Consider the following 25,560-nt stretch of genomic DNA (forward strand, 5'->3'; position numbering starts at 1 on the left):
TAACTTGTCAGTGAACTACGGCTATGTGTAATAAATTCTAAGCACGTGATGATGATATCCTGCTGATTACAGAACCGGCTTTTTTAACAAAATGCACATGACAATCGCATTCGATTAATCGTGCAGCCCTAGACTCTAATATTAAATATATATTCTGAGAAAATTTGTTTTCTGACTTTAGATGCATTTAAACCTGTTGTAGGGGACTCCAACACAATATTAGGACACTTTAAAATACCATATGACCTGCTCTTTAAAGATGGAGGAGAAAATTAGGAGTTTTTAACCGAAGTACAAAGACGAAGAACTAACCACACGTTACCTTTCTAACAGGATTACGTAATGTGTGAAGACGTGCATGCGCATCACAGAGCTAGAGCAAGCCGAGCATTTGTGGTTAAAAAATGTATAAATATTGATTTGTTAAAGAAAATGACCAATCATTTTGCTAGATAAGACTCTTATTCCTCGGCTGGGATCGTGTAGAGCCCTTTGAAGCTGCATTGAAACTGAAATTCTAACCTTCAATCCGTTGATCCCCAATTAAGTCCACTATATGGAGTAAAATCCTGGAATGTTTTCTTCAAAAAACGTAATTTCTTTGCGACTGAAGAAAGAAATACATGGACATCTTGGATCACATGGAAGTGAGTAAATTATCAGGAAATTTTTATTTAAAATTAATTTACTTAATTAACTTAAATTATCCTTTAAGACATTGTGGAAAATGTGTATATCTTTTATTTTTAATGTGTATATCATAATGTATTCTCTTGAAAATTCTTTATTGTCAAATGTGTGTTGAATTTAAACTCCTCTTAGGAATTTTACCATTCAATGTGAATTTATCTGAGAATATTCTTAAGAAAATCTATTCAGTGATTGGTCCATGCCTATGTCGTCATCCAAAATCCCGTTTGTGGCACAGCAGTGTCGTGAATCATCTCTAAACTGACACTTAAGATTTAGTCCTACACTTCACTTAAATTATGACTGAGATGCTTGATAACTAACCTTTAAGCACAGCTTTGAGCCAATAATTTTTTAACACTTAAGTCAATTCTTAGCAGTGTTCTTGTGAGTAATTCTCAGAGGCTTGATAAATACAGGCCCTGAAACGGTGTGTCAGACAAAGCAGAGATGTGAAATGTGCAGTGCTGGGGGGGTGGGGGGTGGGGGGCTCCAGGAACATGGTTGGGAGCCACTGCATTAAATAAAACAAAACTTTTGACTTTCATAATTATTTTATTAAAGCGTTATTAAATGCTGAAATTTAGTGCGGGGCGGTATGACCAAAAATGTATATCACGGTATTTTTCAAAATTATACCGGTTTCGCAGTACATGACGGTATTTTTTTTTTTCATGCATGACCGGGTGTTAACCATATTTTCTACTGATTGAGAGAGGAAATACTGCAGTATATTGACTTAGAATGCCCTATTTTACTGTCATGATGAGTGAATATTGTCAAAAAAATACCACACTAAATAGTGACTAAACATGACCCCTTTTAATACATGTTAACCAGGAGTCACTCTCATTTATAATCGCGGCATCATCTGATTAAATCAACATGCATCTACACTAAAGAGCGGCTATGCGGTTGTTTTGGCTATATTACTTTTTTGTCTCATGCAGCGCACTGCCTGCGTCTGAGTAACAAACTAAAAAAAACAACAAACAAAAAAGTGCATGTGATTTTAAGAGACGAACTACGCTCATATTTATAATTCCAAACATTCAGTAAGCGACAGGTGCTAGAAAACGCTGTTTTGTACTCATTTATTGACTAGTCGGCTGCAGTGCGGCAAACTGAATGTGCTGCTTCTCTGCTGCTTACTGCACAGAACAGACGCCGAGAGAGGTGACACTTCTCCGGGCAAGTCAGACCTCTCGTTCGCGGGACAGCACCGGCGAAATCTTCCAACTGAACCATATAGTTAAATAAAATTCTATTCCAAGTGCAGCACATGATCTAAACGTTAAACAGATCACTTGTTAAATATCTTTGCAGACAAGATGCATAAACTACAACTACATATGTACAAACTTGTCTTATACATATTATGTGTTCAGAAATAATACGAGGAAAATGCTTTTAAAAAATTTCAAAAGTCAAGGTATCTATGTAAACATAGATGTGTTTGACTGTTGCGCTCGCGTCTTGCAGCGTCTATTGCATGAAACGCCATTCTAAAAACACTGCGCTCAAGTGAAAAGAAGTTCACTCCCATCTTCTTGTATGTTTTACCTATTCCACTGCCTGCGTCGCATCTTTGTCAACACAGAAGCGCATTCTGTGGGAATGGCGCTTAGCGCTATATTTATGGCCCTTCACAGAGCACATTACACGTGAGCGGTTAATCACATGCGCCGACATGCGGTCGGAGTCCAGATTAAAATGTAAAAAAAAAGTCCTGTAGTGTGTGCTTGTTTGAGATTTGACAGAAAAAAATTATTGAAGATTATCCTTATGTACGTGCTGCAACCAGATGTCACAGTTGGTTAGGATTTAAGAACTCCTGTAGTGTGAGCCTAGCTTCAGTCTCTTGTGTGTTTTAGACAACTATGAAGATGCCAGAAAGAAACTCCCTGAAGCAGAAGTCTTCTCGGATATTCAGTCTGATGCAGAAGGTGGTGTTAAAAAAACCTAGACGAATAATGTAAGTAATTTTTTTTCTTTTTCCAAGTTAATTTCAAGCATGGGATGTCCCGAGCCAGTCTATGGAAGAAAAATAATGACAAATGTATTTGAAACAAAATAAGCAAGTTCAATTGCACTAACTGAAAAAATAATGCATTGCATTAACGGTCTGATAAAATCAACATGCATCTACACTAAAGAGCGGCTATGCGGTGGATATTGTGGATAAGTTCTTCTGTCATCATGTTCTACCCATATTCACTGTCACGCTTAACACATACAGCTGTGCCCTCACCACAGTGCAACAGTGAAAAAGGACTCCTCTCAAACATTGTCAAGTTCCATACATTGTTTAAGCGACATTGTGTTGCGATATTTTAAAAATTCATATCATAACAAAAATAAACACCAGTATTCGGTATGAACCGGTATACTGCCCAGCACCAGTACTAATGTTGCCTCCTTTGTTCACTATTACACTACTGCACATATTGCATCCAGAGTTGGGTATAACCGTTACACAGTAACTTATTCGTTACTGTATTCTAATTACTTTTCCTGGTAATGCAGTAATGTAAGGTGTTACATTTTAAATGTATGTAATTTGATTACAGTTACTAATGTCAATAAAATTACGTTACTTAAGTTAAAAAATCCAGTGTTAAAAAATGTGAAGTAAAAATCTTGTTTTGCGCTTCAGTATGCCCTATAATAAATCACTGGAGAATGCGAGCTAAAATGCAGACGAGTCCTACAACATTTAGATGCAGTGAATCATATTTCAAAATGTTGCGCTCGATTTCACATATTTTAGTCTGGCATTATAGATTGGGAAAAGTTCAACAAATGAATGTGTACAAGTTTGTCACAATAACACTAATATAACTAAAAAATAAATTACTCATCGAGATGATCCGCTCGATTAAGCCGCATTGCATCTCTTTCTTTTTCTGAGGTAATCATTCCAAAGTTTATTCCTCCTTCTTCCAAAAAACGAAAAATAGCCGAGATGAACTTGATGAATCTTTCTTCGTTTACGGAGGTGATGTGGGCGCTTACATATTTGCGCGTCTTAAGCCTGGTTTTGCGTGGATGATGGCGCGTGATGTGCGTGGGCGTGATGACATTATAGGTGAGCTCAGATGGGAAAGACTGTACCTAGCGTTGGTTTCATACGGATTATTTTATCAGAGAATATTTGTTTTCGACATGACTTCATTCATTAAAAAATAGACACTTCAAGCTGTCTTTAGATATATTTCTCATGTCAGTGTGTCAAGTATTCGCTGAGTTTTTGTTCATTTTAATGACTCGTTTCCGGAAGATATTCGCGGAGACTGAGACTGCAGAAAGCGCACCCTATTTGTTTTCTGTATTTTACAAAAGCAAAAAAAAAAAAAAGTTTTGTTGATATTGCGAGTGTATACAAATAAAAGTAGACCTTTTACAGTTTCAAATTATGTATTACCTACTCTTATCCGTACAATCAAAAATTATGAAACATTTTAAAGGGGTCATATGATGCGATTTCAAGTTTTCCTTTCTCTTTGGAGTCGCTGTTATCAGGGAAAATGCAAGTGATCGTTCAAGTTGCTGTTTTAATACCTATGTAATTTTTCAGTTAATATTAAATTAGTGAAAGAACTATGAGTTTTACTTTGTAGTGTATATTGTAGGTTTAATAACTTGAAAAGTAAAGTAAACTTGAAAGTAAATTGAAAGTAAAGTAATTAGTAATCTGATTACTTTTTAAATGCAGTAATCAGTAACGTAATCAAATTGCAATTTCAAAATAGTAATTTGTAGTGGATTACTTTGAGTAACTTACCCAACACTGTAAATGACAGATATTAAAATCCTACATTCGTATGTCCAAATATATTAAAAATATAACACTAAAAATTAAAATCAGTTGTTTTAAATGCTACACAATTTTAAAGAAGTAATTAGTAATTTGTAGTGGATTACTTTTTTTTGAGTAACTTACCCAACACTGATTGCATCTGACACTGGTGTTGCTTAGTTAAGTAACATGAGCCCGCACTTTTGAATGTTCCACCCTTGCCGCCATGACTGATTGTCTGCACGTAAGCACACACCACACATGTGCATGGCTAACACACGTACTACGTTGAGCAAGCGTCGGCCATATCATTCGTTGAATGACAATGACAGGCAGCAGCTTTTAATTAGCCATTAACATTGAAGTATACGGAGATAAAACAACACAAGTATCGATAACAGTATAGTTTGTCCTGAAACTTATCAGTAGTCCGGTATTGACCCAATTACGTACCGTCCAAAAAAATACCGGTTCTCTGTACCCATCCCTACTAGACAGTAGTTTAGACATGGTGGTTTATTTTTTTACTCTGCAGTTGTGCAGTAAAATTCACTTTAAAGATTCACTTTTCATTTATAAAGATGACATGAAAAAAATTGCCAAAAATCTTGTTGGAAAACCAAGACTTTCAAGATAAAAATGACATGAAATGACCATTATAACTAGATGGCAGCAGAGGATCACTCATTAGCTCAGTTACCATTTCCACTTCCTAGTGTTCACGTCTTGTTTTGGATTTATTATAAAATGACTATTATAACAAATTTTTGTACTTTTACTGTACTTGCGTATAAAGTTTAGCAAATACAAATTAAATAATAAAGCATTAAATATTTTGAAATATTATGAGATTTAATTTAAAAACTAAAGTTTTAAACATTGCTTTAAGTTTTATCTTTAACTGTTGAAGCTGCTATATATTTGGCCAACACAGACTTGTTGCTGCTGTAGTTTTTTTACTCTGAATTTATTCTGCATTAATGCACAGCTCTATTTTGACATCGGCTTGTCAGATAGTTCGTTCCGTCCACACTGTCAATCATAGCAATGACTCGTGTTTTTTTTTAGCGGAACAATTTAGTGGATTCACTCATGTTTGTAATTCCTGAAACAGTATACGTGGATGTTTGGTCCTCTAAGGCAAACAAAAATTAAGCGTTAGCGTTAGTTCTGGCAGGTCACGTGAGTCAAGCTTGCATCAGCTGATCACATCTACCTATAGGAATACGACACCTATCGCGGCATTATAAGCTCTATTCAGTATTATTCAGCAGCTTTTCAGATTCAGCAGCTTTTCAGCTTGCTCAGGATCAAATTAAGCAACGCTGCTCGCAAGTCAAACTGTTGCAGCTTGTTTCAGAACATCTGAAATCCACGTCTAAGATAAGTGAATGCTGTTTTAATCCATATCGCTGTGTATATTACCTGGTCTGCTAATTGAGAAAAAAAAATTAAAAATGTTAGCAGTTTTGGATCGTTTGCAGGAGCGAAATATTAAGCATATTTGCAGCAGCATTTACACATCTGTGTTCATACAGCTGGAGCAACACGTAGTCTAGAATGTCACTTAATCGCTCTGAGGACACGCCGATAGTTAAGGCCATGAGAACAAGTTTAAATGAAACAAGCATTCTCGTGTATGCGTTGGTTTGCTAGGCACACTGTTGCTTTAGGCTTATTGGTTGTATTTTGACAGACTGGTAACATTAACGTTACCCAGTTTAACTTACCACAGCTGAGGCTTGTTTTTAAATCCGTTTAAGACGGTCTGATATGAAATATGCTTGCTGCTTATGGCTCATCTAGTATTGGGAATGTTATTTCCAATACTTATTAGAGATTCATAATTTCTGATCCACTTGAATATGTGCTCACGCGGAGTAATGTGAGCATATGAGCATGAGAAATTAAGGTGATATGACATGTGTTGATTAAATACACGATCAACTGGCTGAGATCAAGCTATGTTCATTTAATAAAAAAAAAAAAAATCACTTCGGTGGGTTGTGTTGGGGGGGTTATTATTGCTGCTCTCCCTGTTCATTCAGGACAGGCTGCATGGATGGGCAGGGAGTTTTTTGCCCAGAACAGAACCATACCGCCAAACCAAACTTTATGCTAAGTATCTATCATTTTGACGATAGTGGTCCTGACAGAACTTTACTTCAGAATGTGAATTATGTAGTGAAACTGAGCAAAGGGCGCTCCTGTTATAGCGCAACTGAAGCATACTCACGCCAAAACTCCTGGAATATTAACAACTAATTACAGTCAATCTCTTACTTACACCATTTGTATGCTTTTTTTTTCTTGTTATAATGGGAAAATCTGAGAGCGTGTTTCGCCGAAAGGTGACAATTTTGCATCACCTGTCACCGTCTGCTGCTCATAACTGTTTAAGAGTGCACTGGCCGCGAGCGATGACGTCATAAAGGATATGTCAGACCCACAGACACATTTAATGAGGAAAGTTAAAGTGCACGTTTTAGCCAGATGTTTCGTCTGAATTGCACGCAAGAGGCAGCATTACGTGTTCTACAACAATGCTTAGCTGCTCACAGATGTGCCTGCCTATTAATCGGCCTAATTTGCAGCACAATCGATGCGGATTCATTAAAAAATGCCAAAAATCAGCCAACCTCAATGACTCAGATTGGATTGGGGTCACAAAAAACTTGATTGGGACATCCCTATTTAAAACACTTATTTTATTTCTTGTATGTTATTTTTGAAATGATCAAATATTTCTTTCAGTACATGCCAGTAGTAACTTGCAACCATTTTTGTTTTTCTATGAAAGGAAAAGCTTTAGGCTTCGAAACTTTGAAGTCTTAAATTATAGTGATGATGATGATGATTATGGGCAAAATTTGAGAGCTCTGGAACCACCACCTCATGTGCAGCCTCCAACATTTCAGTCAGTTAGTCCCCTTTGCCAGCCAGCTAGTCAGCCACCAGCCAGCCAACCAGAAAGCAGCAAAACTTCTTTCTACAATCCAGCTAGTCAGCCACCACTGACTCACCAACCATCACTTTACCAGGTAGCTAGTCAGCTGCCATCCAACCGACCAGTAAGCGATGAAACTTCACTCAACAAGCCGGCTGGTCGTCCATCACTGACTCACCAGCCATCACTGACTCATCAGCCATCACACTATCAGCCAGCTAGTCAGCCTTCACTGACTCACCAGCCATCACTCTACGAGCCATATGACGCCATAAGGGGTCATATGACGTTGCTAAAAAAGAACATTATTTTGTGTATTTGGTGTAATGAAATGTTTATGCGGTTTAAGGTTCAAAAAACATTATTTTACACATACTGTACATTATTGTTTCTCCTCTATGCCCCGCCTTTCTGAGACGTGTCGATTTTTACAAAGCTCATCATTCTGAAAAGGTGACGTAGGCATGTGGGGGCGTGTTTAAATGAGGCGTTTTAGGAGAGTGTGGACGAGTCTTAACTTAACTAAAGAACATCTCTTTGGGTTTGAGGCTTTAGTCTTCGCAACTTTAGGGATCTTATCTATTCACGAACAGCTTGTAAAACTCCAAAGAGAAAGGGAAACTTGAAATCGCATCATATGACCCCTTTAATATTGTTGATTAAAGGCAGAGAAGGTGATTTGGTTAAACTTTTTTTTCTTATGCTGGTTGAAAATCTCTTCACATCCCAATTAGTGCTGTGTTCGATATATCGATACGGCGATGTATCGTCACAGAGATTTGACAATACCAGTATCGATACAGCTGACCCTGTATCGATATTGCGGCATGTGTGCAGCGGTGGACCGCGCTTAATTTGAATACAAGAACACCATTTAAAATGGACTAGAAAAGTGTGAGATTTCTAAAAAATAATGAATAGAGCATAATATATAGGCTACAACAAGGTTTAATCTGGCCGCAGAGGAACACAACTGGGGTTGCCTGATAAAAAGAGATGTAATCCCCAAAACAGAGCTTCCCACTTGCGCAATACTGAAATATCTGCTAAACGTGCTACTTATCTTTGTCAACCTGGCAACAATGTGCACGCGCTCTCTCTCCACTGTGGATAAACGCGTTTGCTGTCTGAAAACACTGGTTAGCTTGCAGTTTAGCGATCTTCAGTATTCTATTCTCAGAAAAGTGTAATTCATCAAGTGTTCATTTACGAGAGAGAGAGAGAGAGAGGCGGTGTATGTATGAATTACCACCGTTTTGCCGCGTTTCTCTATTAACAGTGAAGCTGCGGCTTAAATTCCTTTAGAAAATGATGTTACCAGCTCCTTGTTAAGAAAGATAATGTAGCTCTTGAGCAATTGAGCTATTTTATTGATAAAACTGCGGGGCAGCGCTAAAAAGTTTGCGTTGCTGAATGTCTGTGTGCGGCCGCAACGTGATCTGTTTGAGTAAACGTGTGTGCTTGAGATACAGTGAAGACAGCGCATTAGTTTAGAACTCTTCTAATTCTTATTTTTATTTTTTAAATGTAGAGAGTGCGTTAATTTGTGCAACGATAACCCACCAGCAATGTTAAGATGATTTTTTAAAATATATTAATATGAGTAGGCCTACATTACAATATAAATTTATTAGAATGAGTACATTATTATTTATGGGCTTAAAAAAAAGATACATGCAATCAGAATATTGTACCTGGTGGGGAATGCCCAATGTAAACATGAAACATATGCCATTTCCTATATTGTACTGTGATACAGTTATGGAGGCCCTTCATAATGCAGAGGTCAGCTGCCTGCTTTGCCAATAGTTAGCAATGGCCCTATAGTATGCAGTGTTTAATAAACAGCTGTTTTACTAAATTCTTCTGAGGTGAAATTCAGTGCAGTCCTCTATCGTGATGCGTATCATATCGTGGCATCTGTATCGTGATACGTATCGTATCATGACTTTGCTGATGATACACAGCCCTAATCCCAATAGCAATCACTAAGTTTAAGTTTAGTTTTTCTAAATGTATTTATTTGCAGTAGCGTGACAAACAGTATAGGTGCAGTTCACACATGCTTTGAATTGTTTTTGCACTACTTGGTTTAGGCTTGAGAATCACATTCTTTGGACCTGTAACATTTAGAAAATGTTATATTATACTTTTCTGGAGAATTTATGTTCTAATGTAAAACACTGACTTGAATGATGGGTCAGGCAAATAACAGTTATGTTAATTTCTTGCAGTTTAACTGAGAGAGATTTTGACAAAACAAGAAATGCTTCTTGACCAGCAAAATACAATCCTTCGAATTCTACAGTCAACACATCGCCCAAGCTCTGAAGTCCACGATGGGGCCAAATTCAGGCATCGTCTTCCTGTAAAAGATATGGAGTCTCTCCAGTGCCTGGAGGCCGAGCTGAAGACGAACCCAGATACTAAATCAGAATTGGTAACATTTTTAATGTTTGTCTTTACCTGAATTGATTTTTAAATATGAACAAAATTTCAGCTACCCTTTGTATGTAGGGCCAGGAATACCACAAACTAAGTGCAGTCAATGTGTTGACCAGTACTTACCAACCCTGTTCCTGGAGGTGCGTCATCAAAACACATTTTGCATGTTATCTGATAGTGCTGGATATTGAGACAAATTTCGCGATTCTGTTGCGATTAGATTCAATTTAGATCTCGATTCCATATTGATTCATTTGGATAGGGCAATCAGGTACAGTACGTGTTATTTTTTTTTCCTTAAGTATTTTTTTCCCTCAAAATCTCTCTTAAAGGGTTAGTTCACCCAAAAATGAAAATTAGCTTGTGTTTTACTCCCCCTCGAACATCTCCCTCGAAGCATCCTAAGTGTACATGACTTTCTTCTTTCAGACGAATCCAGCCGGAGTTATATTAAAAATTATCCTGGCTATTCCAAGCTCTATCATTGCAGTCAGCGGGTGTTGCAGTTGAACAGTCCACAAGTCGTCAAATAAAATTCGCGCATTCATAATAAAACGTGCCGCAGATGGCTTCGAGGGATGAATAACGGCCCCCTGTAGCGAATCCATGTGTTTTTGTAAGAAAAATATCCATATTTCAAACATAATAAACACTTTCCTTTCACTTCCCTTACCTGTTATAGTCCGTTCCGGCGGATGACGCAGCACGTAATATGCACAGCGTGCACGCCTCTGTGCTAGTGTCACATATGCTAGTGTCGCAAGTTTGCAAAGGAAGCAAAGTTTCCTTAATTTAGCAAAGGAAAACCAGTCTCCTCTTGGTTTATATCGAAATCCTCCGACATTTTTCTTTACAAATCCTCGGTTTGTACTTCTAATTCGTTTTGTTCTCTCTCCGCATTCGTCACTAATAACGCAACGCCGCGTGTCATACGTCATCCGCCGGAACTGCTTCAGTGTATGACAGTCAGCGGAAGTGAGAGAAAAGTGTTTATTACGTTTGAAATATGGATATTTTTCTTACAAAAACTCATGGATTCACTACAGGGGGCCTTTATTCATCCCCCGGAGCCGTGTGAGGCACGTTTTATTATGAATGCACAAGCTTTATTTGACGACTTGTGGACTGTTCAACTGCAACACCCGCTGACTGCAATGATAGAGCTTGGAATAGCCAGGACAATTTTTAATATAACTCCGACTGGATTCGTCTGAAAGAAGTAAGTCATATACACCTAGGATGCTTCGAGGGTAAGTAAAACAGTCTAATTTTCATTTTTGGGTGAACTAACCCTTTAAGTAATGCTGTAAACCAGTGGTTCCCGACCTGTTGTCTTTGAAGCCCTCCTTAATAATATTGTTGATTATATCCACTAATAATGTTTGCTAAATCCCAAACTATACTTTGATTTCTACGCATATACGAGGGTCCACGTACAGTGAGCAAATGATGCAGTAGCCTGATGCCAAATTTTTCATAAAAGTACACACATGTTGTATGAGCTCCGTCTGATTTTTGTAACTGCCCATTAGGGGTGTGTGCTATTGACATATCTCAATACTTTTGGGATTTTTTTCAATAATGATGATTAAACAATATTTTGTCCAGTGTTACCTTGGCTCTGTTTAAGGCCTGTGATGGATATATAAATATTACACTAAAACTGCCAGCAGGTGGCAGCAAGTCCCTTTCTGAATGAGTAATTCATTGATTCATATCCAAACAATTTATTCAAAATGTCTGATTCATTTAGAAACAAAGCAAGTGACTGACTTTATGAATGGATCATTGAATCATTGACTCATTTATTCAAAAGATTCATTCAGGAATGAAACACTGCAGTGGTGATCTGAGACATGCAAATGTTATGTTCCAGCTTTGATTGGAACTATTTTCGTTGGAGAAACAAAAAAAACCTGACAATATTAGCTTGTATATTTTAATATATTTAGTTAACTCTTAACATATTATTGTTTTGATTTAGTATTATTATTATTGATATTTGATGTATTTGATGTATTATTAAATTAAATACTTTTTAATAACAAGTACTTTTTAAAATTAAAATGCCCATATTTGATATTCAAAATCAGTAAACTCATTAATTAATAAAACAAAAATGTTGATCAAGAATCATTTTTGGAATCGTTAGGGATTCTCAGAAACAATCTGATTGCAAGTAGGGGTGTTGAAATTAATCGTTGTATAGATGCATCGCGATGCGCACATGGACGATTCTGCATCATGCAGTAATAGACCATAATCGATTATAGCCTACTGACGTCATTCGCATACGCGCTTGTCACTCAAGTATTAAAAAATGCACCCACTATTTTTAAATCCGAGATCTGGGCACATTTTGGAAAAACCAAGCCTAGTATGTGCGCTAGAGAGAATCGCATTGCTTGACAGTGTGCTTCTACCCGCCGTTATTTCAGTGTTTTACTTTAGATATGCTTTCATTTATGCTGTTTGGAATACAGTACGTATTAGATGCACGAAACTCACACACTGACAGACTTTCATGTGCGCTTTGTGTTTGTTTGTCCTGAAGCTCGATCGTGGCTGCGGTTAAATGCACTTGCATCTCCAAATATATTGATACGACATTGATGTAAACAGTCAGTTATGTTTTCAGAACAGTATAAAGCAGTGGTTCTCAACCTTTTTTTTTCAGTGGGCCGCACTATGTCCAAGTTCAAGTCTCACGGGCCGCATATCATTTACATATGACGTCACCAATGCAAACTAACCACATGTTAAAGTATCTAAATGATTACAATTAGATTTATTATTATTATTAGAGAGTATAATTCTACTTACCATTAATGGGACACCTGATGTTGTCAGGAGCAGACCAATTTGGTGAAATTCGGCACAATGAAGTTGCAACTGTAAGTTGCAGTCTGTAAGACGCGCAGGGAAACGTGACTTGATGCACGTCATTACAGAAAATGTGCGTTCGCAAATGTATGTCGATCCAAATATGGAAAGCACTTTTGAATTTAATAATCTGAGGTTTTGTCCAGAGATGTTTTGCCACATTTCTGCAACTGAGGATGACTGTTGCGTGGTATGGCTGTGTCCTCTTGCCTGAACATCCATCAGTTCATCTTCGGGTGCGCAGCGGGACAAACCGAAAGTTGCAGCCACACAGTAAATTTACCAGTGTTGATTTTCCAGTGTTACAATAAAGTGTTGGATCAACACTGAACAGAATGGGTCTAACACCAGAAGTGTCAGTTTTCAAATAAGAGTTGGTGTTATTTTAGGTAGTTGCAAACGTTCAGAGTTAATCAAGCCACACCTCCGTTAACGTGCAGACTTGACGTCATTTTGATCGAAACAGACCACATGCGGACGCCATTTTACTTCAGTGGAAGAGTGGTGGTAAGTCTGATATTTTAATGTTATAATACAGATACAGACTGTAAATTGATTCTAATATTTATAATTTGTCCTAGTCTTATCTATTTTTCGATCGCAAATAATTCTAATAATGAATAACAAGACAGCCAAGGAGCTCTGACGTGTGATTTTTGTAAATTCAGCCTGTCATGCCGCTTTATTAATGAATTAAAGCGTTGAATATGCGTAGTTTCGTCTGTCATCTCATGTCGCACACAGCAATAATTTTTATTGACTAAAGTCTGATCGTGTTCTTTTCAGAACGAGTCTAAAGTCGCGCGCGCGCCATTTTATAGGCGAACTGTGGCATGTGTAATTTCTGCAGTCTTCTAACATTACCAGAAAATGTATATATCAAGATGTTCATTGGTCTAAAACAGATTGTTCAGATTTAGTTTTTAAGATTTGGCTTGGATTTCTGCTGATCGTTGACCATGCTTCTGAGACAGTCATGGTTTTGAACTTTGGTAACTTGATACGTTTTTAATATCAATGTTTGAGCAGCATTATATGATTTGTGTCAGACGTGATTAGTTTACATTTTTTGTAACGTTAGTGAATTAAAGCACTCAGTTAAGTTACCTTTTAAGGAACAAAAAACTAATATGTGTTTGTGTTCGTTTTTAACAAAGTCGTGGAATATGGGTAGAAATAGGATATAGGTCTTTAGCCGGATCCGTAGTGCTGAAACGATTAGTGGACAAAAAAAATTAAATTAAAATAATTGTCAACAGATATTTTTTATGTAACTATGTAACGTAACTAATATAAGTATCGGCAATAACGAGGTTTGACTTTGTTTTGTTTTGTTTTTTTTTTAGTAGGTAATGCAGGACCATAATAAGAAAGTAACTCCCAAAAAAGTGTTCTGTCAACACCAGGATGGTGTAACTTTTGACTCTTTTATAAAGTTGAGTATATTGTGATTTCCATTTTTCCAAAGTGTCAAGTCAACACCGGAATAGTGTAGAATTTTAACTCTGCCAGTGTTTGCTACAAAGCTACACCCAGCTCTTTTTATCTGAATCGGTGTTAATATTTCACTCTCTCAAGTGTTCATATTTTAACACTGTTGGTGTTGCATGAGGCAACACTTTTGAAAGTGTTAAATTAACACTTTATGGGTGGTTCTCATATATACACTTTCAAAGTGTTGAAATTAACTCTCATGGTGTTGTTTTCCGGATTTCAAATTTACTGTGCACGCGCCGATTGCGCTTTTGATATTAACATTATAACTCACATTACTTTTATATCGTTGCTATCTATTTTATAGAACATAAAAAAAACTTCCTGGCGTTGTGAGACATATATGCAGTGAATGAATCTTCATAATGTTTCACTTGATTTGGTGTAACTTTTGACTCTTTTATAAAGTTGAGTATATTGTGATTTCCATTTTTCCAAAGTGTCAAGTCAACACCGGAATAGTGTAGAATTTTAACTCTGCCAGTGTTTCCTACTAAGCTGCACTCAGCTCTGTAAGTGTTGTTTTTATCTGAATCGGTGTTAATATTTCACTCTCTCAAGTGTTCATATTTTAACTGTGTTGGTGTTGCATGAGGCAACACTTTTGAAAGTGTTAAATTAACACTTTATGGGTGGTTCTCATATATACACTTTCAAAGTGTTGAAATTAACTCTCATGGTGTTTTCCGGATTTCAAATTTACTGTGCAAGTCCTTGATTTTTTTCCACAGGGAAAGTGAATGGCTCTCTGATGAAATGTCCTGCAGATTTTATTTTCTCAAAATCAGAAAAACGAGAGAATTTTTCCTGCATTTGACTGACAGTTTTAACGAATCGTTCTCTCTGTTGTATGTCCAGTACACCCTCACATGCGTCATTCAGAAGTGGAAAGTGAGTTAAATCACCATCTTTGAGTTGTGAAGTGTACAGCCCTAGCTTCATTTTGAAACTCAACACAGCCCAACAGGTCATCAACATGTTTTTCGTCACCTTGAAGTTGCAGGTTCAGCTTGTTTAAGTGAGCTGTGACGTCTGCAAGAAAAGCAGCATTTGTTTTCCACTCATTTTCTCTCAAGACTGGAAATCTTTCTCCCTCGCCGATGTCATTAAGAAAGTGAACTATCTCGGGGAGTACAGCCAGAAAGCGATGCAAGACTTTTCCACTACTAAGCCATCTCACTTCACTGTGCAGAATGAGGTCTCCGTAAGCACTGTCAATTTCGTCCAACAACGCAATAAAACGGCGGTTCATTAGAGGCCGCGCTCGAATGAAGTTGACCACGGTGTCCATAACCTCCACGAAGTATCCATCAACTAACTTGCTGTATAGTGCTTGCTGGTGCACAATACAGTGAAATGCCAACAAGTCAGGGCAGATATTTTGCATTTCAGCAACGAGACCCTTGTGTTTTCCCGTCATTGAGGGCGCACCATAAGTAGTGATGGAGACAACTGAGGATGCCGGTATGTTCATGTCTTTGCATGCTTCACTAAGTGCTCTATGAATGTCCTCGTCCCTTGTTCGTTCATGTAGCAATTTCAACGCCAATAAATCTTCTGTAACCTCAAAAGTCTCTGAATTCACACATCTCACCCAAATGCAAAGCTGAGCAACATCGCCGATGTCTGTCGATTCATCTGCAGCCAAACTGAGTGCTGAAGCAGTGGCTAGCTTAGTTTAGTTGTTCTGTCAAATTCTCAGACATTTCAGAAATTCGACGAGTAACTGTCATCGCTGAGCTGTAAACTTTTTATCCTGCGAATTGTCTCGCTCTTGTTGCTCAGATAATCAAACAGACATTGTGATTCCAGAAAACAGTTCTTAACTAGCTCCCCATCACTGAATGGTTTGCCGTGTTTGACAAGGAGCCAGGAAATTTTGAACGTTGCCAATATCACGGCCTGAGACACTTTTAAGCTAGCTTGCATTGTATTCTGTTCAGCAATGGCATTTTTTTCAAGACTAGTTATCTTGAGAGCTCTTTCCTGAGATCCAGGTGGATATTTCTTGTCAAAAGTTGCATGGGTGGTATTGAAATGCCTTTTGACATTGTAAGTTTTGCATACACCCAGTATTTTACTACAGAGCAAGCAGAAAGGCTGTCCATCTCGCTGGTTGACAGCAAACTGATTCTTCCATTCTTCAAGCACTCTCCTACCTTCACTGCTGATGCTGCGACTCTTCTTGTTTGCATGTGTTCCTTCATTAGTATTTTCCTCACATCTTTTTTCTCCTCCAATAACAAATTTGCTGAAAATTATTGTTCAAACTTTTATTTGTTTAATACATTTAAAAAAATATATGAATTGTAAAACTATAAGTTGTTAATTTTTTTATTTTTATTTTTTTTTTTTTACACGTGGTCAGCATCGTGGGCCGCATTTGCATTTGTGATGGGCCGCATGCGGCCCACGGGTTGAACCACTGGTATAAAGCATCTGATATGTCGAAATAAATCTGTGCATTAGTGTGAAAATTACTGAAAGTAATTTTTGTTTTGTCACTTTTAATTGCCTTTTTCCCCTTTATTACTTTTAGACTTGTGCCGGTATTCGGTAATGCGATATATCACGGTAATGAATATGCACGGTGATAATACTGTATACAGTGATAAAAGCATTCGCAATTAATCGCAACACGAAAATTTGATACCGGCATATCCCTAATTACTTTATATTTGTTTGTATGTTTTGAAGCTATATTATTTGGTTAAATTCTTAACAATTGTTTTGATTTATTAAGTTGTAATTATTTTGAAAAGTAGCCTGCTTATAGGCGCTGACGAGAAGCACATGGCGGAACATGTGAGACGCTCTGAATGAAAGCGCACTTTCACTCTCTGACAGCAGATGGCGCGATAATCGTAATCGAATTGAATCGTGAAACCAGTGATTATTCACACCCCTAATTACAAGGTGTCTAAAGACTCGTAGAGGACTTAATAATAACCTGAATTCCTTATTGCATTCCTAGAATATGGTTTCAGAATATTTGGAGTATCCCATAGTGGATAGTCATGTGGCCTACTGTATTTAATGTATTTTTTAACAGAACGCTAATCTGTTTAAATACACACTGTCACAATCCTTGTTTTTTAGATTTCCTACCTGGGCCTGGTTGGTGGCTTTGACCTGAAAGACACTGTGTGGAGAGTGTTGAAAGCAACTTTCACAACTGCTGTGGCACGTGGTATGAATTGGAGAGGAGTTAATGGCAAGATCTGTGTTCAAAGACTGGTTTTGAAGGAGGTTGTCATTGGTAAGAACCTTTCTTTAGAAGTCATTTATTTGCAAAGAGGATTTCACAATAATAATTTTTTTCAAAACAACTTATAAAGGTGAAGTAAGCGATTTCTGAGAAATGCTGTTGATATAAACAAATACTAGAAAATTGAAAAAATCTAAATATTTTACATTTAATTTGGGTCTTGTCAGGTCAATTCAGAAAAAAAGCATGTTTATTTAAAATCGCCGTAGACCTGAGGATACTAATGGAAGTCCTGACCTGTCTTCAAAGTTTTGAACCTAAACTTGTGCGCTGACACTGGTTGGACATCGCACTTGCAGATCCAAGTTGAGTCATGATAAGTTCTAGTGTAAAGGGGCTACCTGATGTTATTGATTTTTGAGAGGAACTTAAATATTTTTAAACACAAGTTAAATATAGAGAAGTATCTGGTTGAATGATAAAGAACTGATACTGTCGGGTCTCTGGTCTGATCACCTGTTCTTTGCTGTCTCTATGTTTGGGTGTTGTGTTGTTGTTGTATGCATGGCTTGTTTTGACAGCTCGCCACGTGCGCATTGTCAGCATGATTGTTTCCCCACCCTCCTTGTTTCTGACGTTATGCCACAGAGGAGGCTAAGGTTGCATACGTCCTCACTTTCCTCTCGGGTCGCGCCCGCGAATGGGGAATTGCTGTATGGAGATCACGGGCTCCCTGCTGTGCTACTTTTGCGGATTTTCGCCAGGAGATGGCGAAGCTGTTCGACCGGTCAGCCCAGGGAGATGAGGCGGCGGCTCAGCTGTCTCGGTTGTCTCAGAGGAGATGCTCAGTCACCGACTATGCCATACAGGTTCAGACTCTAGCAGACAATTTGATTAATCTCGCGCTCCATGTGGAGGGCTGTCTCAACCGCCGCCGGCAACGCCGTCAATCCACTACTCCGTGGTGCCACCTGGAGTCCACGTCATCCGATGCGGCGAGTCCACGGTCAGCTGATGTTGAGCCCATGCAACTGGGTCGTCTCCGGCTTACGCCGCAGCAGAAACAGGAGCGTTTAGCTCAGGGATTGTGCCTGTACTGCGGCAAGGCTGGCCACTTTGTCCTTCAGTGTTAAAAGTCAATGCCCACCAGTGAAGCGGAGAGTCCTGGTGGGGAGTTTTGCTGGGGCAGCACGCCACCCATCTCAACACCACAGCGCAAGAGGTGGGCGCGCTAAATGCCCGAGCCGCTGAGATCCTCACGCGCGTCGATGATCTTCAGCGGGAGGCGGCTAACCGGGGTCCCGTCCTCCGCACTGGTATTCCTCTGGACCCCGAAACTCCTGCCAACAATCCACCAGTGTATGATGGCGATCCGAATGCCTGCCAAGCCTTTCTCTCCCAGTGTTCGCTGGTGTTTTCACTGCAGCCTTGACGTTATGCCACAGAGGAGGCTAAGGTTGCATACGTCCTCACTTTCCTCTCGGGTCGCGCCCGCGAATGGGGAATTGCCGTATGGAGATCACGGGTTCCCTGCTGTGCTACTTTTGCGGATTTTCGCCAGAAGATGGCGAAGCTGTTCGACCGGTCAGCCCAGGGAGATGAGGCGGCGGCTCAGCTGTCTCGGTTGTCTCAGAGGAGATGCTCAGTCACCGACTATGCCATACAGTTTCAGACTCTAGCAGCGGCTTGTGGCTGGAATGAGGGCGCGCTACGCGCACGATTTCTCGAGGGACTGGATGATGTCATCACTGATGAATTAGCGACTGTGGATCTTCCTCGAGAGCTGGATAATTTGATTAATCTCGCGCTCTGTGTGGAGGGCCGTCTCAACCGCCACCGGCAACGCCATCAATTCACTACTCCGTGGCGCAACCTGGAGTCCGCTTCATCCAATGCGGCGAGTCCACAGTCAGCTGATGTTGAGCCCATGCAACTGGGTCGTCTCCGGCTTACGCCGCAGCAGAAACAGGAGCGTTTAGCTCAGGGATTGTGCCTGTACTGCGGCAAGGCTGGCCACTTTGTCCTTCAGTGCCCGTTAAAAGTCAAGGCCCACCAGTGAAGCGGAGAGTCCTGGTGGGCGCCATTCCCTGTTCAAACTCTCCAGCAACGCACACTCAGCTGCCCTTTCAACTCTCCTTCCAGGGAGATTCACATACTGGCCACGCCCTTCTGGATTCGGGGGCTGAGGGGAATTTCCTGGATTCTGCCTCTGCTCACAAGTGGAACATTCCGACCATTCCCCTGGTTAAGCCCATTACGGCGTGGTCATTAGAGGGCAATCCCCTCAGCACCATCACTCACGTCACCCCTTGTTGTAAGCCTTTCCTTCTCTGGTAACCACTGTGAGCAGATCGAACTGTTAATTATTGACTCCCCTAAGGCCCCGTTAATTTTAGGACATCCTTGGTTGCTGAAACACAACCCACATACTGATTGGGGCAATAATTCTATTTTAGCCTGGAGTCAGTCTTGTCATGTGTCATGTTTAGGTGCTGCTTTTCCTGCTGTCTCTGTGTCTTGTGTTTCGCAGGTGGATCCCGCTGACTTGACCGGCGTCCCGGCGGAGTACTGCGATCTTCGTGTGGTTTTCAGTAAGTCCCGGGCCACCTCTCTACCTCCGCATTGTCCCTACGACTGTGCCATAAACCTTCTCCCGGGCACTTCTCCGCCTAAGGGTCGTTTATATTCCCTTTCCGATTTTCTCCCCTTCTCTCCATAGCACGTTAGACAGGTCCTCCAGTGCCTATTAGAGAACCAGTTGTTCGTCAAGGCAGAAAAGTGCGAATTCCACGCCAAGTCTGTTACGTTCCTTGGCCATATCATCTCTACCAGGGAGATTAAACCAGACCCTGCTAAGATAGAGGCTGTCGCCAAGTGGCCAGTCCCCGACTCCCGTAAGGCCCTGCAGCGTTTCCTGGGTTTTGCCAACTTCTATCGGCGATACATCAGGAATTTTGGGCACAGTTCTGTCTCAGCGATCCCTCCCCGACGGGAAGGTGCACCTGTGTGCGTTCTTCTCTTGCCGTCTCAGCCCTGCAGAACGTAACTACGACATTGGCAATAGAGAACTGTTGGCGGTGAGATTGGCCTTGGGGGAGTGGCGTCACTGGTTGGAGGGGTCGGCGCAGCCCTTCTTGGTCTGGACGGATCACAAGAATCTCGAATATATCCGTTCAGCCAAGAGGCTGAGCTCGCGTCAGGCCCGCTGGGTGCTTTTCTTTGGCCGATTCAACTTCACCCTGTGTTTCATGTCTCTAGGGTTAAACCTGTGTTTTCTTCTCCCCTTAACCTGCTCCTGGGAGGGGGGGTACTGTCGGGTCTCTGGTCTGATCACCTGTGCTTTGCTGTCTCTGTGTTTGGGTGTTGTGTTGTTGTTGTGTGCGTGGCTTGTTTTGACAGCTCGCCACGTGCGCATTGTCAGCATGATTGTTTCCCCGCCCTCCTTGTTTCTCTGCTCGCTAGATTCTTGTTTCACACCAGGTTCTTATGTCATTAGCTTCCCCTTATAGCTCCCCGTGTTTCTCTGTCTTTTGTCAGATTGTTGTGATTATTCCCTTGCCCTGACTGTCATTGTTAGTATTGCTTACCAGTCCTGTCTTGTCTCGTTCAGGCTCCAGTGCTCGTAGCTGCCTGTATATTTTCCTGCACCTCTCTGTGTGTTCAGAAACCCGTGGGCTCCCTTCGGCATCCGCCTACCCTGGGACTCTGCGGTCTTGTTGTTGGGTTGCTCAGCCTCTCGCTCGGATTAGCAAGCTGCCCTGCTGGCTTCGTCTCCACTGCCGCAGTTGCAGCTTGTTCCAGCCGCTGCTATCCACCCATCTGTGTGGTAGGGGATTCCACGTCCACACGAACTGTCCGCGGAGGCGCTCATTGCCCGTTGTGATCAATCTCTGTTCAATAAAGCCTCTGTTGTACCCACACCTGAATCCAGCCTATTTCCTGACAGATACAGTCTGAGCAAAATTTTAAAGATTTCAGCAGGGCTGCACATTTGGAAGAGTAATCATGATTAGAATTATAGCTTCCATGATGACCTAATTTTTATTGATTACAGCATCATATTTACTTGCATTGAAGGTTACTGCTTATGTTTTTTCCAGCATTAAGCGCATGAATGCAGTGGCCAATGACATACCAATTTAACCGATGTTAGTAATCGAAATTACAGTACCAAAGGAAAATAACTGACCATCAGTGCTAGGTAGAGTACCTACAAATTGTAGTCCCTTATGGATTTAAAATTACATGGCAAAAAATGTAGTAAAGTAATCCATTACATTACACATTTTTGGTAATAATACCAAGCTACTTTTTTATTTCTTTTGACCCAACTCATTTATCACATTTTTAATAAGATAGTATTGGACCATATTAATATAAAAATACAAAAAGAGAAAGAAAATATATTCCATTCAGTGTTATTATTAACGTAAAGTGCATTAAACATCACATCAAGGTTTTCCAAACTGGGGTCCATGAAGGAGCTGCAAAGGTTTCGTGAGTTAGTGAAAAGCTATTAAGTAATTAAATGATAAAAATGTAAATTGATAAAATTGTAAAATAAAAATGTATAAATTTAATAATTTTTTAAAATTATCTTCAACATAAAACACCTACTAAAATGATGAAATATTTTGTTTACCTGTGTGTCATGTGGCCATTAACCTCAAAAAACAAACAGCAAATGTTTTATTTAATTATGAACTTGTTACCTTAAAATCTCGGGGGTAGTCAAGGAAATAGATTAGGACAAACAATAGGCTGACCAAAAAAAAACAAGAAAAGGGAATATCTTGGTCATTCAAGTAAAAATGTACATATTCATCAGTACTCGAGGCAATGTTGAGAAAATACTTTGAAAATTGAAATAATTTTTGTAATTCAAGTCAAATGCTATATGGCCTGGAGGTCAGTAAAGCCTAGTAACTGGTGTTTGTGTGAATGTCCACAAAACTGGAAGACTTTATATTAGCAGTAGTGAAGAAAATATTAAAGATGAAAAAGAATTATAGAGAATCGTGAATAATTTGTTGCCATTGTGTGAATAATATATAATCAGCAAAAAGTAACTATAGTCTTTAAATGTATTTGAAAATGTAACAACATGATTATATAATCCAGATTACATGTATTTGGTTATCCCACACTGTTGAGCATTTAGATTTTTAGTGTAATCCTTCAGCTCTACCTTTCAGTTTGTACTGCTGATAACATTATTTAAATTTCTCTTCACTGCAGGTGCTGTCAGGCAGAATCTCCTCACTGGAAGGGCTTCAGATAAAGACACTGAAATTAGCTGTATAAAGTGGCTGCACCTGGCTGGAGACCGAGATGGTGGGAGGAAGGAGAGAATGAATAAACAACAGTGCATTGCTAACCCCAATTAGACAGTTCGCAGCATTACTAACAGCAACACACTTTCAAGCAACACACTTCTCACATAAAAATTTATTACTTGGCTCATGATAGGCAGAGTTTTATGGCACTGGTTTGGTTCAGTTCTGGCTAAAAACATGTGGGCCAATTTTGGGCCAGCGAACACATACTAATCTGGGCCACACTATAGCTGTAGATTTGGGCCAGATCCGGGCCAAAGGAAATTTGCTGACTGGTGCACATCCCATCATCGGTTCTCTTTTAGCAGTTCAGTCAATGTACTGTTAGGAGTAACTGAATAACTCGGGATATTGGTTTATTTCGCGTCAGAGGGAGTGTCAGGCACGTTTATAAATCGAATAATTTAAGTAATTTGTGGATTAGTGCATACTGGAGACGCAAACCATTTCAAACTATTCAGTTCGATTTGGTGAACTGGTTCGACCGGTTCACTAAGAAGATCCGGTTAAATAGAACGATTCGTTCGCGATCCGGACATCACTAGACGAGACCAAACCAATAAAACCCATTACAAACGAGGCATTTGTTGCATCCAGTGGGGACATAATTACTGATTATAATGACTTATACTGTCTTTTTACACGTTGCGTATCACACTGCGTAAGCATAAAACCATGTCTGCATTTGTGATCGGAGAAACAACAAACAACAAGCCTACTCTACACTGCTCAAAACTCGCATTTGAATCATTGGCAAATTATTTAAATATAAAAAAACGTACTTACAGGCTGTGAGTCAGAAGCGCCAGACTGTCCTCAAGGAAAATTTGAAATCGCATCATATGACCCCTTTAAAACAATACAATTATAAGTAGGTTTAAAATTCTACAAAAGACAGATGTCCAACAACAAATATTTTAGCAAAATGTATATTTGACTCAGAATTAGTGCGCTCCTATTCGATTGCGCTCAGTCTGTTTAGTGCGCATGCGCGCAGCAGCGCTCGTTCACTCGCGTCAGCCTTGCCCACTCCTGACAGCAAAATGGATATGTTTGCGTGACTTTCTAACATCTACAGATGAAGAATATAACTGTGACATGTCAGTTATGCACTGAGGAAAACACAACGTCTCAAATGCATTAAACAGCTATTCGCTGTTTGCCAAGGTGGATCCAATGCACACTTTTTAAACCGATGCATCGCATCGTTAACTTTTTATGCCGATGCACCGAGCGAATCGGGGAATCTTCCCATCCCTAATATTCATTGTTGAGGTGTGTTTTCCCGCCCTTTTGGGTGTGGTTATGTTTCCCCTGTGTGTGCTCTCTCTCTCTCTGTGCGCGTGTGAGTGAAGCATGGTAGTTGGAGAGCGGGTGTGCAAACTGAGTTTCTTTTTCAGTCCTTTTTTCTGTTTTCCCCTCTGGTGGCTATGTTTTAAGTATAATATCAAGGAGCTTTGTTGTTTGTTTCCCTTAAGCCGTTTGTGGCTTTTTGTCGCGCGCTGGTATGGCGACTACCGTATTGACCCGAATATAAGACGATGTTTTTTTCTTGGAAATACATCTGAAAAAACGAATTTCATTCAACTAGACGATCTCACTCCCTTAGGTTTAACCGTTAGAGTAGCTGACTAATGCGTGTCTAATGCAGATCTGATCATAAGAACACTGCGAGCCAGTAACTGATTGGAATGTAAATGGGAGCTTTTAAAACCTTGATCAAGTGAAATTTGTATAACAACAGCGAAGAAACCCTGTTGCTTATAATTTTTATTGTATACTAGCAGCGAAGAAATCCTGCCACACATCATTGTGCAGTTAAGTTGCACAAACTGTAAGAATCTGTTGGGATCTAAGTCACATTGTTCTTGTGATAGCTGCAATAAATTGTCCGTTAGAATGAGAGCAATCTCACACTAAACGTGATCAGTTTTAAGCAGGGGTGTGAAGTAACGAATTACAAATACTCACGTTACAGTAATTAAGTAGTTTTTATCAGTAATTGTACTTCTTTGAGTAGTTTAAAAATTGTGTACTTTTACTTTTACTTGAGTACATTTTAAGTGTTAAGTGTTAACTCACGCAAGTGCCACGTTCGGTAAATTCCCACTCACTTATGAGACGTGCGATCTGCGCTGCCTCGTCTCTCTCTCGCGTGCGTTCTGCAGCAGTCACTTGGATAAGTCGTTGTTGCTTGTTGAACTTGTCGTGATGCGCGCTGTGAAAAAGTGTGTTGGAAACACAAATTGAGGACCAATCTGCACCTTATTGATGACCCGCTCTACTCACACTACATTTTTTGGAAGTTCTTGTTTGGAAGTTGGTACTTTTACTTGAGTATATTTTTTCAGTACTCTTTCCACTGGTTTTAAGCACAATTGACGTTAAGGCACAGTACCTTAAACTAACGCTAGAGGGCAGGCTGTTTAAGTATCTAACACTTCTTGAACTCCACCTCTACCCTCCTGATTTCACCTTGTGGGGGGCTCACCCACTCCCCCTTGTGGGTATTATCAGCTAGGTCGACTTCTCTCTCCCTAAGTCCATGTATTTCCCTTCTGCTCCTTTAGTCATTATTATCATTCACTCTATTCTAGGTACCTCCTGTTTTAGTTATTTATTTTAGAAGTATTTCTGTTTTTACTTTATTATATTTTAATACTTTTATCATTTTCTTTTTGTTTTGTTCCTTTTTTATTATTTGATCAGGTTTCTCTCCCCCTCTTCTCTCTCACTTTACCACTCACTTATTTAAATT

This window comes from Sinocyclocheilus anshuiensis, unplaced genomic scaffold (genome assembly GCF_001515605.1).
Source record: "Sinocyclocheilus anshuiensis isolate Anshui unplaced genomic scaffold, SAMN03320099.WGS_v1.1 scaffold1755, whole genome shotgun sequence".
NCBI classification, from domain to species: domain Eukaryota; kingdom Metazoa; phylum Chordata; class Actinopteri; order Cypriniformes; family Cyprinidae; genus Sinocyclocheilus; species Sinocyclocheilus anshuiensis.